Here is a 19,628-nt window from a genome sequence, read left to right as displayed (position 1 = left end):
AGTGATTATCTTTACTTTTATTTTATCAACGTGATTATTATATTTTGTTTTGTTTTATTTTATTTATTTGATTCATTTATATCTATTTAATTTTGTTATTAGGTTTTTATTTTGTTTTGTATAATTCTATTTATTTGATTCATTTATATTTATTTTATATTTTGTTTTATTTATTTATTTATTTTAATTTTGATTTTATTTTATTTATTTATTTTATGTTGTTTTACACAGACCACCAGCAAAACAAATGCTTGACTCCAGCCGGCTAATTGGATTGGTTCTTGGATATCTCCGAGTTCTCGTCCTGTATCGCGATACCGCAGATCCTTCCCAGTGAGAAGCAGATCCTGAGCTGTAGTCAGTCGCTGTTGTGGCTGGGAGGCAGTACGGTCAGTCAGTCTCTGTGGTTGAACCGTGATTCAGCCTGAGGTTAAACAGGAGTCTTTTAAACTACCCGACCAACCGAAAACAACTACTTCTGATGTCCCCGGAACAAACTCCGGCTCTTTAGGACACCTTTAATCCCGCAGGTAAGACTGCTAACGTTACGTCTTGTTGGCTCCCTCTGTCCAGACACTCGTATGCAGTGCTAGCTGATATTTCCACAGTTCAGTTTCACATCAGCGAAGCAACATTTAAATGCCACCAGTCCTCGCTTCCTCTCCTGTCACATCTCCCTCGTGACACACTCAAGCGTTAAAAGTCTCCAATACGAGCCTCGGCTTGTCGGGTGGCGTTAACGGAACCGGAGGGGGAATACATGAACTTCAAAGCTCAGTGTTGACTCTGTCTCTGGAATGCAATACCCCTGTTAGCTTGTATGCTAACGATACATCTGCTTAGTATAAAGTAGCTGTTGGCTGGCTCACTAGCTAGCTGGCTAGGTCTTCTGTCAGCTCAACACCAAAATATACCAGCGGTTTACATTGTTGTCCTGTTGGAGAGGTTGTTGTGAGGTGTCTGAGCCAGGAAGCCATGACAGGTTTTTTTTTTTTGTGAATGGACCAAACTTAACTTGTGCCACCGGTTAGCTAACGTTCAGTCACCTCAGGTTTTTAACGGCAGTTTTGTTGTTACTTTCCAGTTAAGATGTGTTTTGACTCGCGAGCCGTTGCAGCACAATAACTACTTTTAATTGTTAGTTTACTCTGGTGCTCCTCCTGTCTGAGGGATAGTGTCTGTCTTATGTGCAGTAACTTCTCCATCCTCAAAGATCTCTTCCCTATCCACACCTACAAGCGCCACGCATCACTGTAGCTGTCCTGTTATTACAGACTGGAGGTATAAGACCACTTCTGTGCAGCTGTGCTTCTGAGAATCCAGCAATCAGATATGCAGTGACACTAAATTTACTTGTTAGTGGTCCCTGAATGCACATCTTGAATTGTCTATCCATACTAGTGCTTTACAATCTTAACCTAGTGATACTCAATTTACAGCCAATGGGGTCAGGGTGCTGGGTGGCCCATTGAGTATTTTCCAATTTATAGGGATGCACGATAATTTTGGTACGTTATCAGTATCGGCTGATATTGGCTTTAAAATGAAATATCAGAATCGGCCATTGTGCCTTTTCTTAATTTGCACAATTAATGAATATTGTATACATTAAAAAGTATTGTAATTCATGTCTCCATCTGCTGATGGGCCATCACGATAAGAGTCAGCATGCACAATATGATGTTTATTTCACTACAGAAGAGAGTTGATGATCTTTAACTTTAGATAGGGAAAAATTGACATATTGGTAATGGTTAACGGTCAAATGGGTTGTTACATATTAGCATATGAGATATCAGCAAAAAATCCAACATCGTGCATCCCTACTAATTTACAATGAAAATAAATTGATTCACACTGGAATTTTTTTCTGTACTTTTAATGTCAATGAGGACAGAGTGCAAAATAAGCATCAAAATAGAGCTTGTTTATTTGAAAAAAAGTGCTAGATACGGATCCCCTCCACACCCCCCAACAGAGGTCCAGACTTAGCCCAAATATTCTGAAATCCTCGAAATGCCTCTGCATACACCTGACCTGCACGGGGCTGCTGTGACTCAATTTGCCTATTAGCAAAGATGAGTAAGGACAGCGAACGTCGAGACAGGTTGAAAACAGGTTGGCTTTTCTGTCATTCTGCAAAAGTGGCCCCAGGCAAAGCACGTTGAGTATCCATGGTCTGTAATCCCTTTATGTTTTGGTAACTTCACAGCTGTTAACAGTGTGCATTGTTTAAGAGCAGCTGTAGTTGGCATTTGGCTATTTTCAGGATACTGACATTCAGTGTGTGTTTGTGCGCATGATGCTTGATATACATGGTTAAAAAAAGCATGCACTTTGTTTAAAATGTATGCACATACATAGTTAAATAAAATGTACATAAATATACCAAAAGGGTATGGGTGTTGGTTACAGCGTTCCAAATTACAAGCAATGGATAAAGTGCACAGAGAGGTGTAATGGTACAGTATAATTAAAAATAAAGAGAAAATGGAGCTGTATGAAAATAGTTAGAATAGGATGGAAACAGTGAATTAAGTTTGAGGCATGTGATAATAATCCCTTCTTGTTGGAGTCAGTGTCCAGCTGTTTGGAAGGCTTTGTACATACTGGAAGCCAGTGGAAGGGAGGATCTCTTGTGGCGTTCAGTGGTGCACCTTGATTGTGTCAGTCTATTGATCTCATATGTTCAGAAAGGCACCAAGGGGGTGAGAGGTAAAAGCCGCAACTGGGTAATAAGCAGTTTAGCTCGGCTGTTTCGCAAAAATTATATAACTGTACTTTCGAAGAGAGGAAATTATTTGAACATGTGCCATGTGTTAACATTGTCTAGATAGATACAGGAAGTCTTATTTAAAGCCTGAATAATGTTGGATTGTTTTAGGATGATATAGATATGGTAATTTGAGAGTTAAAAAAAAAGCTTACAACAAAATGTCAGGTGATAGCAATATTTATAAACATAAATATGCAGACATTTCTGATACCGATGCCTCGGTTGTTGTTTTATGTTGTGGCCAAAATATGTACTGAGCGAGACATTTACACTTGAAAAATCAACTCGTCACGGTTTCGCTTTGTAATGTAAATGAGCACAGTATATGTAAGGGGAGTTGTAAGACATGTTTTTATTTTGACTTGCAGTGCTTATGTCTCCGTTGGTTTACACCTTGCTAAGTATAGGCTCTCTGAATCTGTGATTTTTCCTCTCAAGAGACGGTATTAAAGAGTGTCCTGGGTTCCTCGTGTGTCCTCAACACAACAAATAACCCCATGACTATGCTATCAAATAGCCCGTAAAATGAAAGAAGTGAGCAGATTGGCTTTTATGGCTGGTTTAGGGAAGTCAAGTTTCAAATTGTTATGATGAATATTGTACATGAGGTACTTTCTGCAAACTGCCTTGATTTGGATTTCATATGTCAAACTACACCAAAGGCTATTCTGAGTATTTTTTTTATCACAGCGGCGGACTATCAAATACCTGAAATGCTTCACATTGTGCTCAAGAGCCAGCTGAAACATGTTTCAGTGTTTGACTTATCACATGCCTCCTACTTCGCTCACACACACCTCAGTACCTGCATATACACAATAATAACTGGACTATAAGAAGTTGAGTTAAGGTAATACTCTGATTATGGAAATTGTAATGTATTTGCCATTGTCTGACTACATATCTGAGCTGTGTTGCTTTCATAATCAGTGTGCGCCCAACCTCATTAACCCAGCTGGATTATTGTTTAGTCACCGAGTTTATTTTAGCATGTAATAGTCTGGCAGGGGTCAAGACTAATCGCTGCCAAATTTGGACCACATCAAGCATTTCATTTACTCTGGTTGATGCTGTAAACATCCACTTTTTGTGTGTTGAAAAACTTTTAAAAAATCAATGTTAATCATTGTTACTTATTTACTCTGTCAGATATACTGATTCTCCATGTATGTGTGAGGTCAGCAGTAATCAGAGTCGTATCAATGCTGAGGCTGCTCCACCCAAATGAAAGAGAAGCAAAGACTTAAGAAGCAAAGCAGAGCAAATAAAGCAGAAGGCAGCTGAGAAAATCAAAGGCAGATAGTTGTATGAGTGTGGACAGCGGGCAGCACACTTGAGAGTATGAACATGGCAAGTCAGACAATCTTGGCACAAGTGTTCAAAAGCACTTACTGAATTCTGAAAAAGAAAAAATCATCTTTACTAACACTTTCTGTGTATACCACCACATCAAAACATCAAAAAGGATTTTGCAGAAGGGAATAATTTCTCATAGCTAAATCTACCCTTAACTTCGGGATACTAACTTGAGTATGGACGTTCTTTCCTGACCTTGTCAATATTGAGGAAGACTGAGATGTGGTTGAAAGGAGAGCTGATTAATTGATTAGTTGTCAACTTTTAAATACACTTGCTGGTTAATTTGATACTAGATTGATTGGTTTGAGTAGTTTTAAAGAAAAAAGGACCAAGCTCTAGGATTCAGGCTTCTTGGATGTGTATTATTTTGGGGTTTCTTTACACGTCTATGATAGTAAATATCTTTAGGTTGTGGAGAAAACATTTGAGACTGTCATCTTGGCTTTTGGAAAACACTGATTGACATTTTTTTTTACCGTTTTCTGACATTTTTAGACCAAAGAATAATCAATTAAATGAGAAATAAATAGATAGATTAATCGTCAATGAAAATAGTCGTTAATTGCAGTCCTAGTTGAAACTCTAGAAAATGCTACTAAGATTTCATGAGCCTTAGTAAAGGGTTAAACTGAAATATGAGGTGGAATTGTCCATGAATGTTACTGCTCCACGTGTAATCTATGATATCATGGCCACCACTCTGTCAACTATGGCAAACAATGTTGATCCCTGGCAGCCAGCTGGGCTACCGTTTCTAAAACTTGCCGTTGGGCGCTGTCTGTTTCCGTTTGATACTCTGAATTTACACATGAACCAGAAAGGCAATGGAGTGAAACGGATGCAAAGTAGTATTTCCCCTAGTGGAAAGTGAAGTGGAAGACACTCACATTTCAGAGGCCCAAAAGTGAGGAGCATTTGTTTTCATGGTATAAATAAGGAATGCATTTATGTTGAATATTGCTCTTCATATTTCTTCTTCAGATATTTTCTGCAAGCTGCCACACATACATGTAGACAGAGACTCAATGATCAAAGTCATTGATGAATTGTGTCACTGCGAACTGTGCCAACAATGTAAATGAGCAGTTCCTGTTTGGATTCAGTTGTCTTGTTCCCATTTTACATGCTATACAGTGTGTGTAATAATGAGTGCTTTTGCATAAATACCTTTCCTCACTTATATTTGCATAGCTGGAGCTGCACATAAAATGCACACCTGTATTCTGCAGACAGTTACACTCTTGCACCTTTATTTCAAAAATACTGAAAGCACATTAATATGTTTGTTTGTATTTACATCTGGATAAATATATGATGAAGATACAGTGACATTTTCATTGTGTGTATGGTCATATCCTGCCTTCTGGTAATGTTAACATCACCTTGGATCATTTCCCAAGGTTTTTCATTATCTGGTTTTGGTTTTTTTTAATGTTTTTTACAGTAGAAATTGTTAGTTATCCTTTGAGATTCATCTAATAAGAATGAGGTGCTGGTTTTGTTTTAATTGATTTAACCATTCCACCATTGCTTCCTGGTTTGTGTGTTTTAAAACTTGCTTTTGCAGAATTAATGCTTTAAACTACTTACTGACTAAGCTGCTTAAAACTAACTGGTGCACCAGGTTGTGTCAGCTGGCTGGTGGGAACAGGTGAAACAGAATTAGTGACAAATCATAGAGAGATGAGTAAGAAGTTTGTGTATGTTTTATAGTTTGGTATATGATTTCAGAGTTAGGCAGGGTGTCCAGACTTACAAACAAAACCTTGTTCCACAGAGTGTGCATTTGTACTATTTTTGAGTGGTGGCAGATTGCAATAACACTGGCAGAAGTTGGCAGCTTGCTAATTGGGCAGTCAGCTAATCAGAGCACAGAGTTGATGGAAATGCCTAGAAAAGACAGAACACACTATATCACTCTGTGAAATATTGTATAGGTGAACACTGTGGAATCAATAGTACGTTATAATGCTTTATTAGTAAGAGAGAAGATTCGGAAAGAAACTTGAAATACCAGCAACCAATTTAGACCCAAACAAAGAGCTTTGAAAATCCATAAATCTCAGCACCTGGCAAAGTAAACCTTTAGTCACTGGTATTGATCAACAGCTCTATACGCCCCTCTTAGATGTATTAAGGCCATTTCCTGCTGTGGTGCAATATGTACCTTTTGAAAAGTTACTCCTCCAGCAGAAAACAGCATGCAGCATGATGTTTTTTTAAAATCACTTTCACACTACAGTTATGTTCTATATACTTTATTGTATAGTGATTTCACTGCTTAATCTGATACATTTTTATGTTTGTGTTAAGACACACGGTATTTCAATTTATGGACACTGACATGGGTGTTTTCAGACCAGAGCTCTAGCAACCTACTTCTAAGAACCTCTCTTTTTGTTTTTGTCTGCACTGCAAGAATTAGGAACAACTGTAGTGTTCAGGGACTGGTTTAGCTCCTATTTCACAGTATGTACTCTCCCAGTACAAGGGGAACCATGAGAGAACTAAGTGTACGTTGATTTGTCCAGACATAAGTGTATGTTGATTAGTCAAACACAGACGATGCAGCACCACAACTGCCATTTTTAAGAATCCGTTAAGGCCCAGACACACCAAACCGGCTTTAAAGAAATAGCAGCGACAAATACTGACTGCTGCATTGTCTCATGTTGCCGTGTCTCAGCCAAAGAGTTGCACACGAACACACCGCAAAGACTACAGCCGACAGCCAACCAGCATGTATGTTCTGTGCCGGTGTGAGAGGAATAACTCTCCATACCAGCGGCCGGTTTTAGTCTGTATTCGTCATTCACAAACAGAAACTGGAAGATCGTCATGATGCTAGTTAGCCAATTAGCACATTAACGACACAATCCAATGTTGAAAGAACTGTATTGACTGTGTGCCAGTGAACAATAACACAAACCTTCACAAAACGTTTCTGCTAAAGAGCTCGATGACTAAAGAAAAATAATCTCATCTTAAAAAACTTTGTTTTGATCTCACTCCCTCTTGACTTCAGCTTTTGTTTACTTTCCTCACTGCCAATTCTCTTCTCGTGCAATGAGCTGAACAGCCAATCCGAATGATTTAATTTACCGACAGGCTCTGCCATCTACAATGCTGATTCCACATGCTGAATCGGCTGAGAAAAAGCCACCTAGGGCTGACGAGGGCCAGTGGTGTGGGACATGTCGCAAAGGCAAGGGCAGCAGACACTCACTGGCTGCCCAACACTGACTGATGGCTGACCTTTGGCTTGGTGTGTCAGGCACTTAAGAAGTGTAAACATCAGAGAACACAAACAACAGCTTGTAACGAAAGTGAACGGACGGTGAAGTCCAGGCCTCACTGAGCATATGTGTGGTGGTGTAAATACAGCATGACTTTGACTCGTCTAAGCAAAAATGACGTTGCTATAACAACTGCTGGCTGGCTTACAGTACCTCACTTTAACGTTCCTGTTCGCAGTATGAATGCAGACAGAAAAAAGCCCTTGAAGGTACGTAGTTCACAGGGGAGCTTCCCACTGGGCAGTTTCTCTCAGAGAGTCCCCAGAACTCTTTGGTTCCATAGTCACGCTGCCCGATAGAAGCGGCTCTGATCTCTGAGCATGTTGCTGTTTTGTTTGGCGGAGTCTTCTCGCACAATTTCACCAAATCCCTGTGGTTCTGTGGTATTACACATGTCACACTTGTAGTTTTAAACCCATATTTCCCCATTCAGTTTGTCATCTCCCGCAAATATTAAACACGGGGCTCTATCTAGTGCTATCTGCTGAATTTGGCAGAGTGCAGTTTTATGTCGCCGTGCTTTGATTTATTGTTGATGTATGTCCTTCCAAAGCCATTTCAGTCTCTTCTCTGATGAGTGCCCTTAATCAGCACATTTCACCACACTGCATGAGACAGTCAAGTGTCCTTGTGGCTGAAGTTGTCTCGTCTTGTTTCAAATGCATGGTCCATTTAAAAAATGGAGGAGCACAGGGCAGAAAGCTGTCAAATGCTAACAGTGTTTCATATTGAACTTTACTGATTTTCATTCTTTTTCTGTGGCACTTTTACTGCAGAGTGGGAGCAAAGTAGAAACCAGATATGCAGCTTCTAGCATGCCCGGTCTTTTGTTGTGCACTGTTGTAATTAATAGCCTTAAATCAGAGACCATTACTCTCTCAGCTGCTCTCTGAATTAGGCACTTGCCTGTAGAAGAATATCATTACATATTATTATACTGTTATGCCTAAGCTTTTACCAAGTAAACATGTCTTGTCCCAACAAGAATCAGCAGCAGAAAGATTCAAGTCTCGGCCTGATTATAATGAGTGCGTTACAGTCTGGAGCTTGAATGTCTGAAGCATTGGTAACTGTGTGGCAGTTTATAAACCTGTGACTACCAAGGCTACATCCAAACTATTTTAATTTTAAAACACATAACTATTGCTGCGTTTGGGTCCACACTACTTGTTTTGGAACCACAAAAATTGAGATCTTTAGCCCTGTTTCCACCAAACACTTTCGGTATGGTACCTTTGGAACCAAAAGTAACCCTTCAGATGTGGTACCTTGGCTTCCGCGTTTCCACCGCAAACAGTACTCTTAGATGTGGGCGGGGTTGTATTGTATTTCCTCATTAGCGGTGACACAGATGGAAGTGTGTGCCTCGTTTATTGTCCACAGGAGGCAGCAAAACATGCTTTCATTTTATAGTTACAATTTACTAGTAAAACTCTCCACAGTATGAACAGTGGTTACATGAGCCTCAAAACCAGCCACAACAGAGTGACCGTCCTCTTTTGACCAATCAGACTGCAGTGTTCACAGCTCCACCTTTTAGTACCAGATCTGTGTGCTAGGTACCCCAACAGAGGGGGGACCAAAAATGGGGACGGTACGGAACAGTTCCATTGGTACCATCCACAACTTTTCATAGTAGAAACGTAAAAAAAAGTATACCGAACTAAACTGTACTGTATCACAGTGCTCGGTGGAAACAGGGTTTCAGTCACAATTTGTCAAGTCAAAAAATTATAGCTAGGTCTACATACCTTTTGTGATCTCATCCTTATTGTGTGGTGGGTAACGTTACTCCTTTGCCTTTACCATTACTTCTTCTGGCAATGGATGTTTCCTCCAACCAGTATAGCACTAAAATGTCACTGTATTTGCGATGTAATGACTCCCAAACAATTTTCTGCTGCCTTGACTGCCTTATACTCAAATGTTACTTTCAGTAACAGTTCCACCCCTTTGGTTGAAGCAAAGAAATCTGTGGTCTGTTATAATCAACTAATTAAACATCGTTGATGGTGGAGCTTTTTTTCATCTTCTGATCAAGCAAAGCAAATCTAACATTTATTTTCATCTGTGTTTACAAGACCTTTTTTTTGGAGTGTGTTTATCATCTTAATTAAGCTTTAAAGAAAAGGTCTGCGTGAGGCTGACTCTTTTCTCACACTTTTGAGGCTTTCCCATCTGTTTTCTACCAGCAGCTCAAAAAGATATAATGCTGCCAAGTAATATTAGCTGGAGACATTTAAATATCAAACATTATATTTATTTTTATTGTTCTGTGGTGTTCTCAGCATTCAGTCTTAAGTCGATAGTTCCATTCTAAGTGTGCTATGTCTGTGACGTTTTAAAATCTGTACGCTTATATATGCTGCCCCACACTGACTAAATAATCACAACTAAAACTTACTCACTTTGTCTTTGCTCCAGTTTGGTAATGATGTGCTAAGAGAGGTTTACCAAAATGTTTAGGTGGCAGAAAGCGTTGGGCAAAAACACCGTATCATGAGACAATGGAGATTTTTTTTTGGCCAGTACAGATTTTATTAGAATGTTTCTAGCACAATAGCTATCCCCTTTAATATCTGTGTATTAGGATCTGTTTAATATCTTTGTATTAGGCCACTGTGGGCAGTTTTGTAAATCAGCAAGGAGGACTGCTTTATTGGAATACTGGGTTTAGGGATTTTTGCATCAGTGTGATGAAGTACTTTGATTTGTCAGGTACCTCGTTCACAGGATTAGCTAAAAACAGACATTCCCCTCTGGCTATTCTATCGTTTCCTCTACTGAATTCTCAGAAAATGCCCACTAAACCATATGTCCTGATACAGTATAGTACTGTTGTGATGTAAATCGCATGTTCTGAACAGAAACCTTGATCCATATTGTCCACACTGAGTGGCAGAAGAGAGATTTTTAGATGTGTGTTGTTTGTGACCAAGCTGGCAGATGGCAACGCTACTGATAATTAAGTCTGCACGATTCTAAATAAAATGTAAATCACAACTATTTTTGTACTTACTGAGATCACAATTCTCAGGGAAAGCATTTATTTTCTTCTGTAACAAAAACAAATGAATTCTAGTAGCACTACTGCATTTCTTGTGTGCTCTCCGCGGCCAATTACATTTTAAACATGACTACTTTTTACTTGTAGAGCTAGTATACTTTCTATTCGGCCAGTTTACCTCCCATTCAGTGATATTTACACCCTTTTACCACTGCTTTAAGTATTCTATTTCTGTAATCTGTAAACTTTTGGCTGCCTAGTTGATAATACTTCACTTATTGATAGGGCTTGGCTGCCAGCTAGCTCGTTAGCAAACAGTTCAGCTCATAAAATGTATATAAAGATGGATGATGCGTCTCCACTTACCCCCACTGTTCAAAAATGAAGCCAAAATATCCTGGATGCAGCCACTGCCATCTTGCGCTGGTGACGTCATTTGGAGCCAGAGCCTGCATAGTAGCAACCTCTGGGTGTTTTGAGTTCCTACCCCAATACCCATGCGACCAATCGTGAGCAGCGCCATTTATTAGAAGCAATTCGATTGGCACGCATAGCTGTCAATCATGATGTCAAGCCCCCTATTTTTATAGCATCAAAGAACTTAAAACCAAACTTATCAGAAAAACAAACTCTTGAACATTCAGCAGCATGATAAGAACGACCTTAAATGACAGACACTGTCTGGGAAAAAATTATTTGACATGTACTTTGAGTTTTTTAAGTTTGGCTCATGTCCGGTGTGATAACATGGAGGGGGCGGGCTCTGTGACCTGTAATGCAGCCTGCCACAAGATCTTTTGGCTTCACATATGTGGAGCTGGCATGTTGTCCATCTTTATTATGCAGTCTGTGGTCCAGCCCTGTACATCTGCTTGCCTAGATGCTCTTCACACTCAGCCATATAACTACAGGGAAGACTATGAATATCGAAGAGCAATCTTACATTTACAGTACTGTAAGTGCACAGTAGAAAAGCAAGGACAAATTATGAGCACTCTTTGTAAGTATGCAACTCTCCGAAGCAACTATGGCAGAACCACTCTCACTCATGATTGTGTATGTGCCTATATCAAGATTGTGATCTTCTAAAAATTAATCGCGCAGCCCTTCTTTTGATGCTCCTTTTTTGCTGAAGTTGACCAAAAATCCTCTTTAAATTTTCCCCCTGCTCCTCACATCCCACTATCTACCATGAAAGCAGTCAGACCCGCTGTCTTGTATACGTTGGTCCTTTGAGACCCTTTATTGCTGTGATTCACTTGAATTGCATGCTGTGTAGATGTTGGATAATGATTAAACAGGCCAGTTTTATATCTACTTAACACTTGGGACCTTTGTGCAGATGTTTTTTAGGAGGGGTCTGATCCATCTGGGACTCTTCAGTCCTCCTTATGATCTGTGCAGGGAGTTTCCCAGATCTGCAGGATGTTTGCAGCTGCAACAAAGATTCTTCAAGTGATGTCATGTTTTTTACCAGATGACTTGAGAATGATCAAATGTTTGAGACAGGGTTTTCTATACATTCATTTATTTGTGACAGCCAGCCACCATATCAACGTCTGGCGCCTCATATTGATTTTTTTTTTTTTTTAAACTGGGCCGTTCATTAGGAGCACTGTTGGAACATAAAGGTATTCATTGCAGCACACTCTCTGAGCGCAGACTGTACTCTGGGCACAGACAGAGCAACAAAAAGCAGGCACATTGAAAGTGCTGGGTCTAAAAGTTTGCTTTCACCTGCCTCTGCAGCAGCTGCTCCTCTCATACATCGATTTGATCTGATCAGTTATAAACCCTGAAACTCAAACTCCACAAGTTACTGCTGCTGAGGAAAAGAATAACTCATGAAGAGTTCCACCTGCACTGTGTTCAGAGACCCGTAAACACCTTTGAATTTAGAGAGGAAACGGAATGATACAAAAGGACACATGCACACACACACAAAACAAACAAACAAACAAAATAAGAAAAAGTTTCGGACACTACCTAATGGTGAGGGCTCTCTCTGATTAGCCAGAGTTAACAGCATGGCGTGTATAAGATAAAATAGTGCCTGCAGACAGAATATAATTAATCCATTGCTGCAATATCCAGATTACAATATTGCAGTTTTTTTTTCGGTGTGTTCATCCTGCAAGTTGACATCCCGATGACAATTAACAAAACATTGTACTGTGCTGCCCTTATACAAATCTTAAATGTCTTGAAGGTTCCCAACACAAAGGCACAAACTGAAGACTCAAAAAAACAGCACGCACATCCAAAAATGATAAATACTGGGTGCTGGACAGAAGAACAAATACAAAAATACAAAAACAAGTCTGCACACCAGAAACTGCTCCTTTTGGAAAAACAGACATGAGATGCCCAACACAAAGGCACCTGAAGTGACAAAGAAAAGAAGAAAGCTGCCTCGTATTTGTTACTTAATTTTCCATTAGCACCTATTTTAAAGAATATTTAAGAGCTACTGTGAAGTGGAAGTTGCTGATGCCAAGCTGTTATACCATCTTTATTCAATGTCGTTGATGCCTCTCCTACAGAATGCCAGCAGTCATTTTCTGTCTGCCTCTCTGCTGGAGCTGCTTCAGCTTGCTCATGCTGAGATTTTTTGTCTCTAATGCAGTGAGAAGCCAGGTATGCTTAATAATAGGCTAATGGACAAAGGGTTGCTCTGTCTTGGCTGCATGCATAAGGCCTAAACCTCTTGAAGCACATGATTGTTACAGTGCATCTGGTAACTAGCTATCTAATATTGGTGTTAATGAGCAAGCTGGTGGAGGATCATTTGTCTTCTCTGTGAAGTTCATGATTGATCTCATAAGAATTCATTATTCTAAACTTTATGAAGTATTTTTGTTAGGTGATGTTTCTATTTTATTATGCCAGGACCAGTATTCACTATATTTGTGCTTTCTCAAATGATCACATATGATTCAAAAGGGCTCCCAGTGCTCGTTATTTGTAACCAACAACTCTCCATATCTGTCACGACAGGTGATTATGTGGCTGATAGCATGCAGTCTGGTCCTGGCATTGGATTGCAGGTGTCCATAATATAGTGCACACCCTGTGTTCGTGCGTCACAGGGTTTAAAGATAGTTATTTTTTCTCTAGCAAGTAATAGCTTGATGATGGTTTAGAAATATTGTCAACCATTGCAAGATTGCCATTAGTTTAAGCCCAGTTCAGAGGAGAGATTCTCGACGAGACAAAACTGTTTTGGAGCTTTGGAGAGAAGGTTGCTTGGTGTGAACTGGCCAGTCTGAGCTTGTCTCAAGGTAGCTGATGGTGCCATGCAGCTGGTTTTAGAACTTAAGGTTCATCATCTGTTTCAGCAGCCAATTGGCTTGTGGCAGAGTCCGCCGGTTGAGTCAGTTACAAGATGTCCACAGACTGTGTGTTCTCTTGCTGCAGCAGAGTCCCTGTCATTTACATCCTTGCGGCTGTTGTCACATATGTCAGTCTCTGTCCTTACAGTGTGTCAGTGGGATGGTGGGTCGCTGCTTCTGCTTGCTGTATGTGCTCATCTCACACACGCATATCTTACCATAGAAATATCATTATGTTTCTAAGTAGCCTTCTCACTGACTGATTAATGGGCATGGTTATTTAAATTATTGTGAGGTATCATGAATGCAATCCATCTGACGTTCATCACCTAATGTTTTTGCTGTTTTATCACAACTAGAAATTCAACTCTTGCAGCACGTATCTCTTTATTACTGTTATTATTCATATTTAAAGTAGATACAAATTACATTCAGCCTGAAAAGCTGGAAATCAGAACAGAAGTACTTGAAGCCATTGTTATAAATAAATAACTATACGACTATACAATAAACTTTATCGTATAGTCACGTTGGTGTAAACCAGCGCATTGCAAGTAGTTGTTTCCTGTGATGTAGTTGTTGCAAATCGTCTTGTCTAGAATCTTTGTTCTCAACTGGGCTTTAGGACACAATTGCTCTACGATTACAAACATTGCATTTGGCACACTGACTTTACAGATTTCACAAATTCAGGCATTTGAACAGAAAATCCTGCACACTGCTCTTGCTCAGCGTCACAATTTTTTAGTAACACTAACATTTCGGTCCTCCTGAACCATCGTCAAGAGTTATCAACACCATTATTTACAACATTGAGCTTAAATAGAAACTGCTCCATCCATTTCACAGATGTGTATAGGTGTGGGGGAATTAATCAGCTGTAGGTGTATTTCTCAATAATTGACAACAACCTGTGCCCCATATGTCACATATCCCACAAACGAAAGAACAAGGGAACCAGAAGAACATAGGAAAGACCTAGAAACCTCCGGCTCCTGACACAATAAAGTCTATTGCAAGATTATTTACAAAAGATGCTGATCCCATGAATAAAAACGTCGGCCTTGCAGCTCTCATAAATCATTCAAAAGGTTCAACATTGTGTACTCTGATGCCATTATAAATTCAGGTCTACCTTTTTGTTTTGTTGATAGGTTTTAAGATGCTGTTTTTAATTGTCTAAGTCATCAACTTCACTCTACTTTGAATTTCTGAAGACTCAAAAGTTCACAACCCAACAAGCACATCATAATGGCTGCTTTTGTTAGTTTTTCAAGCCGACATTCTGTGTTCATTTTTGGCAGTGGGTTGAGGGGGTGGGATGAGTCCAGACTCTCTGTGGGACACTGCTGTTGTAAACCGTTGCACCGTGACCCTCACAGTACAGCCAGCCATGGCCTGCTTGAAAGGCAACACGCAGACAGCTTATGTCTGCATACTTTGGAGCCATAACCCTCCCCCAGGCACGTTCCTCTATACCCCTCCTCGATGCTAAATACCAGCCACCCCCCTACAACAAAAGACAGTGGCCCCAGTTGCCCCCAGGCACGCAGACAATAGACATAGACCTATGCTCCCGTCTGATTATCACCATACTTTTTGGCTTCTAGTGAACAAGTCTTTCAGAAAAAAATGTGTCTAACACTGGTTTTGTATTGTGGGTGTCGCCAGGATTAAGAGCTGGTAGGTCCAAACAGGCTTTCCAAGGAATTGTAACACTCTACGGGGAGCAAGATCTTCTGGTTGGCTGGCTCACGATCATGTGTGGAGTGCTTGTGCTTTTGCCTTCTGTCCTATCCGTTACAGCATCAATACCCGAACCCAAGAACCTCACAGTCCTGCCCCTTCATACACAATGTTCAGCCACACATTCAAGCCAGTAATGTAGTGCCGTTCTTCTCAGCCACAGCCGTCTCTTGTGGCAGTCTGACTCGCAAGTGTCTTTTCAGTGGCAGTGAATAGAGATGCCACTGTGTTGTCTCTCAGCTTGTGTTCTGTGCAGCCAAAGTTGATTACACTTCTCCAGTTATACTGACAAGCTGAATGCTTTTCACTTTATTTTTTCCACCACAGGCTTCATGTGTCACTCATTTGTTAAAAAATGTCCAGTTCAAACTGGAATTAAGGTTAAAAAAATTAACCTGGCACCAGCTACACAAATGGCATGTTGGCCTACTCTGCCCTTAGTTGTTTCTGTTTGCGCCTGTAGTGAATTGACTTTTTGTTGGGGGGGTTTGGTTTTAGTTAATTCTACTTTATATTCATTATATATGTAAATTTCTGTAATTTTCTACCTTAGTCTTATTTTCAAAATCGTGGCCATTGTTACCAGGGCTGCAAGATATTGGAAAAACTTACATTGCAATGTTTTTTTCTGCAATATACATTGCGATATGTAAAATACAGCAGTCTTCACCAGATGACTTGAACAGCTCTATTTCAATATAATTTATCACTCTACAATTAGTCATGTAAGAGAGTGCATCTGCATTGAAAATAAAAATAACAAAAGCTGAAAATTTAGTTTTAATATGAAGACTTTTCTAAGGGGAAGAAGGGTAAAATCAGGTTGTTTAATACCGTGGTTGTCTCACCATGATACCACTGTATTCATATTGTACTGTATTCTGTATTCATATCTTCTATCAATCCAGGCCAAAGTCAGTGATCTAACATGTCATATTAAAATTAAAGATGTTGCCTACCCTAAAATAAGGCGGCTTCCTTATGTTGCTCCCCTCCTGTTCCTTACTTATTTTCAGGTTGAGGTCAACGACTAGCAGGGCGTGCTTTGGTTGTTTATCACACAGAATTCTCTTTTGAATTAACGTTAGTATTAACATTACCTCTCCAGTCTTGTGGCTCCGACCCGTAGTTTAGAGACCTTTGGTTTCTTTAAGCTAACTGAATTAGCTTGAGCCTGGCTCCTAGGCAACGCTAGAGTGTAGAATGATAGTAAGACATTGTGATAATGTTGAGTTAAACAGATGCTTTATTTCTTCTGTGGAGCAAGTACAAAACACGGCTCTTCTTATAGTCGCTTTACTGGAACTTGAGCTCATGTAGACACTTCTGCTGAATACCGTAGCTTCAGATAAGCACGTGCTTCACTGTGTCTGCAGCATATGCTGGCCCAGTTATGGTACTTTTCTACACACATGCAGGAGAGTCTCACTTCCAATAAGAAACGCTGCCAGACCATGTCACATACACGCTTGACCTGTGTCAAAGGGGAAGGCTTGGTCAGTAACATAAGTTTTTCCTTTGTATCAAGCAGCAAAAAAGTTGTAGCATGATGTGTTTGAGTTAATTTACCTTATTTTACATTGCATGTCCTGTATAGCAAATATTGGGCATGCGTACATTGTGTAGTGTCGATGCTGGAACAATATATCGTGTATATACTACGCGTCATGCTAAACATGGATCACTAATCATGGACTCTTGCAGAAACAACATCTGTCTGTGCAGGCAGATTTAGTTTTACATTTATCACGTCACACACTTATCTCTTGGTCGAACTGAAAGTAAACACAGGAAGTAGACCCACATCACTGTTTCAGTCTGGTATTAATTATCAAGACCACTTTCCTTTACCTCATTTAGGTATAAATTCGATGTGTTATATTCATAAGCTTGAATCATATCTGACCAAAATATCACCAGGAACAAAAACTGACAGAATGCAAGGAGTATATTTTTAGATATCCAGAGGGCTTTTTTATGAGGAAACAGCTGCAGGAAGTGCTGAGTTTGGCTTTATTATTTGATTAATATCAAGAGAATTCATCATAGAGCTGAAACGAGTGGGATCATCGATCGGCAGGAAATTAAACTGCGACAATTTTGATAGTCAATTAATTGTTTGAAACCTCATTTTTCAAGCACAAACACTAAACATTCTCTGGTTTCAGCTTCTCATGTGTGAAGATTTTCTGCTTTTCTTTGTCTTAAATGATATTAAGCAGAATGTCTTTGCATTTTTGACCGTTGATAAGACAAAGCAAGTAGATTAAGACCATTATGATACTTTTCACTAGTACTCCCGTCTGTCACATGAAGATTTAAAACAGGAACAGAGGGGTAAACGTCTCCAAACGTCAGTGACTCCTGCATTATGTAGGAGCTACAAAATTACTAAACACTCGTACGTTTGAGCAGTTGACCGTGATGTCGGTACAGCTCAGTCGAGGACGGTCACAGTCTTGCCTTGGCCCTGCTCCCATGCTAAAAAGTGTGTGTTGCACGGAACTGTGCAACTGTATTATTTAATTTTTATTTTATTTTGTCAATGCAGGAAAGAAGAGGTCCAGAAGAAAAAAATTAAGGCTAAAAATTATATTAAATTTATGAAGGAGTTCTTTTCCATCCAGTTTGATAATTGAGGCGCTCAGTGACTTAAATTTGTGAAGTGAAATGTCTCTGGGCTGCCATTTTACTTCACTCTCATAAGAGCCATCCACTCTTACTACCCAATGTGGATAAAGGATGTCTTAGTTAATTGTTTTAATAGCCATCTTTACAACTTAACACCCTCCAATATTGCAAAAGTGGGAGACTCTGAGGCTCTCTCATCTTCCCTGAACAAAATTAGCCTTCCACGACCCTCCTTTGCTATGCCTCTCTGACATTCACACATGATTAGGCTTGCAAATGAAGTTTTCCTTCTTTTAAGGTAGGAGGCGCGACCTTGGCCCCAGAGACCTGTTAAGTCTTTATTGGATTGGCTGGACATATTAAGCTCGGAGGATGTCCCAGCAGTGTTGTGCTGCAGTCAATGCACCTGCTTCATCAGCACTTGCTTCAGTTTTTCTTCATGGCTCTTTTGTAGCCTCGCGTCTGAACACTTGGTAGCATCCAATAACTTGAGATAAGGATAAATTACTGGTGGTCAAAAGAGCCCCCATTTATCCGTTGATTTACAGTAAAACTACCCAATCTATCAGCCACTTCACTTCCTATAGCTTACAGGAACAACTAAATGTAACAGAGCCACCATTAAAGTTATTAATTACACCTGTGCCTCCACTGGGAGGAAATGCCCACAGTGAGAAAGGTCTATTTTTTAAGTAAGGCTTGAACTACCTGTTACAAGAAGGGTGATAATGATTGTTCTCATGGTTATTCAATATTTCTGCAAGAACTTTGACAGTGTACGTTGCCCTCTGGACAGTGAAGACTTATAATAAGAGTTAAGTTAAGTTAAGAGTTATTTGAATGTGGGAATGTTGGCTCTGATATGCTTTTTTTAACAGCAGGCATTTTGGTCTGCCATAGTTGGAATGGTACAGGTGTTCTGTATACAAATACACTCAAATTTCCCAGAAAGTTATGAGAGTGAGCCAGCATGCACAGTATACCAGGACCCCAAAACTGAAGCAGCTAAATGGAATCCAGCAGCCATCATTATTTTTTATTAATTACACCTTTTTTCTCTGTGACATGGCAAATGTGTGCCCCCAGAGGTCAGCCTTTACTGGTGGAACAGGCAACTGAGCTGAGAACGATGGCGACTGCAAGTGGTGGCAGAGTTTCCCACACATTTGATTATTTGTGGTGGCCCGCGACAATATCAACATCTGTCACCACGTACTTATTTCTATTTTTGGACCTGGACCATTCATTAGGAGCGCTGCTGGAATATACAGTGGTGTGAAAAAGTGTTTGCCCCCTTCCTGATTTCTTACTTTTTTGCATGTTTTCCACACTTAAATGTTTCAGATCATCAAACAAATTTAAACATTAGTCAAAGATAACACAAGTAAACACAAAATGCAGTTTTTAAATGAAGGGTTTTATTAATGAGGAAGAAAAAAATCCAAAGCTACATGGCCCTGTGTGAAAAAGTGTTTGCCCCC

The 19,628-nt window shown here is 39.8% G+C and overlaps 1 protein-coding gene across 1 annotated transcript in view; it reads left to right on the top strand.

The window, feature by feature from the left end:
• The first annotated feature begins 353 nt into the window (after nt 1-353).
• glceb (glucuronic acid epimerase b) overlaps nt 354-19,628 on the top strand; it is an 86,251-nt gene continuing 66,976 nt past the window's right edge. The window contains exon 1 of the mRNA XM_050045464.1: nt 354-530. The gene's annotated coding sequence lies outside the window, so the exon portion shown is untranslated. The remainder of the gene's footprint in view (nt 531-19,628) is intronic.

Source organism: Epinephelus moara, chromosome 1 (genome assembly GCF_006386435.1).
Source record: "Epinephelus moara isolate mb chromosome 1, YSFRI_EMoa_1.0, whole genome shotgun sequence".
NCBI lineage: Eukaryota > Metazoa > Chordata > Actinopteri > Perciformes > Serranidae > Epinephelus > Epinephelus moara.
This window is presented reverse-complemented; position numbering and strand designations above follow the sequence as displayed.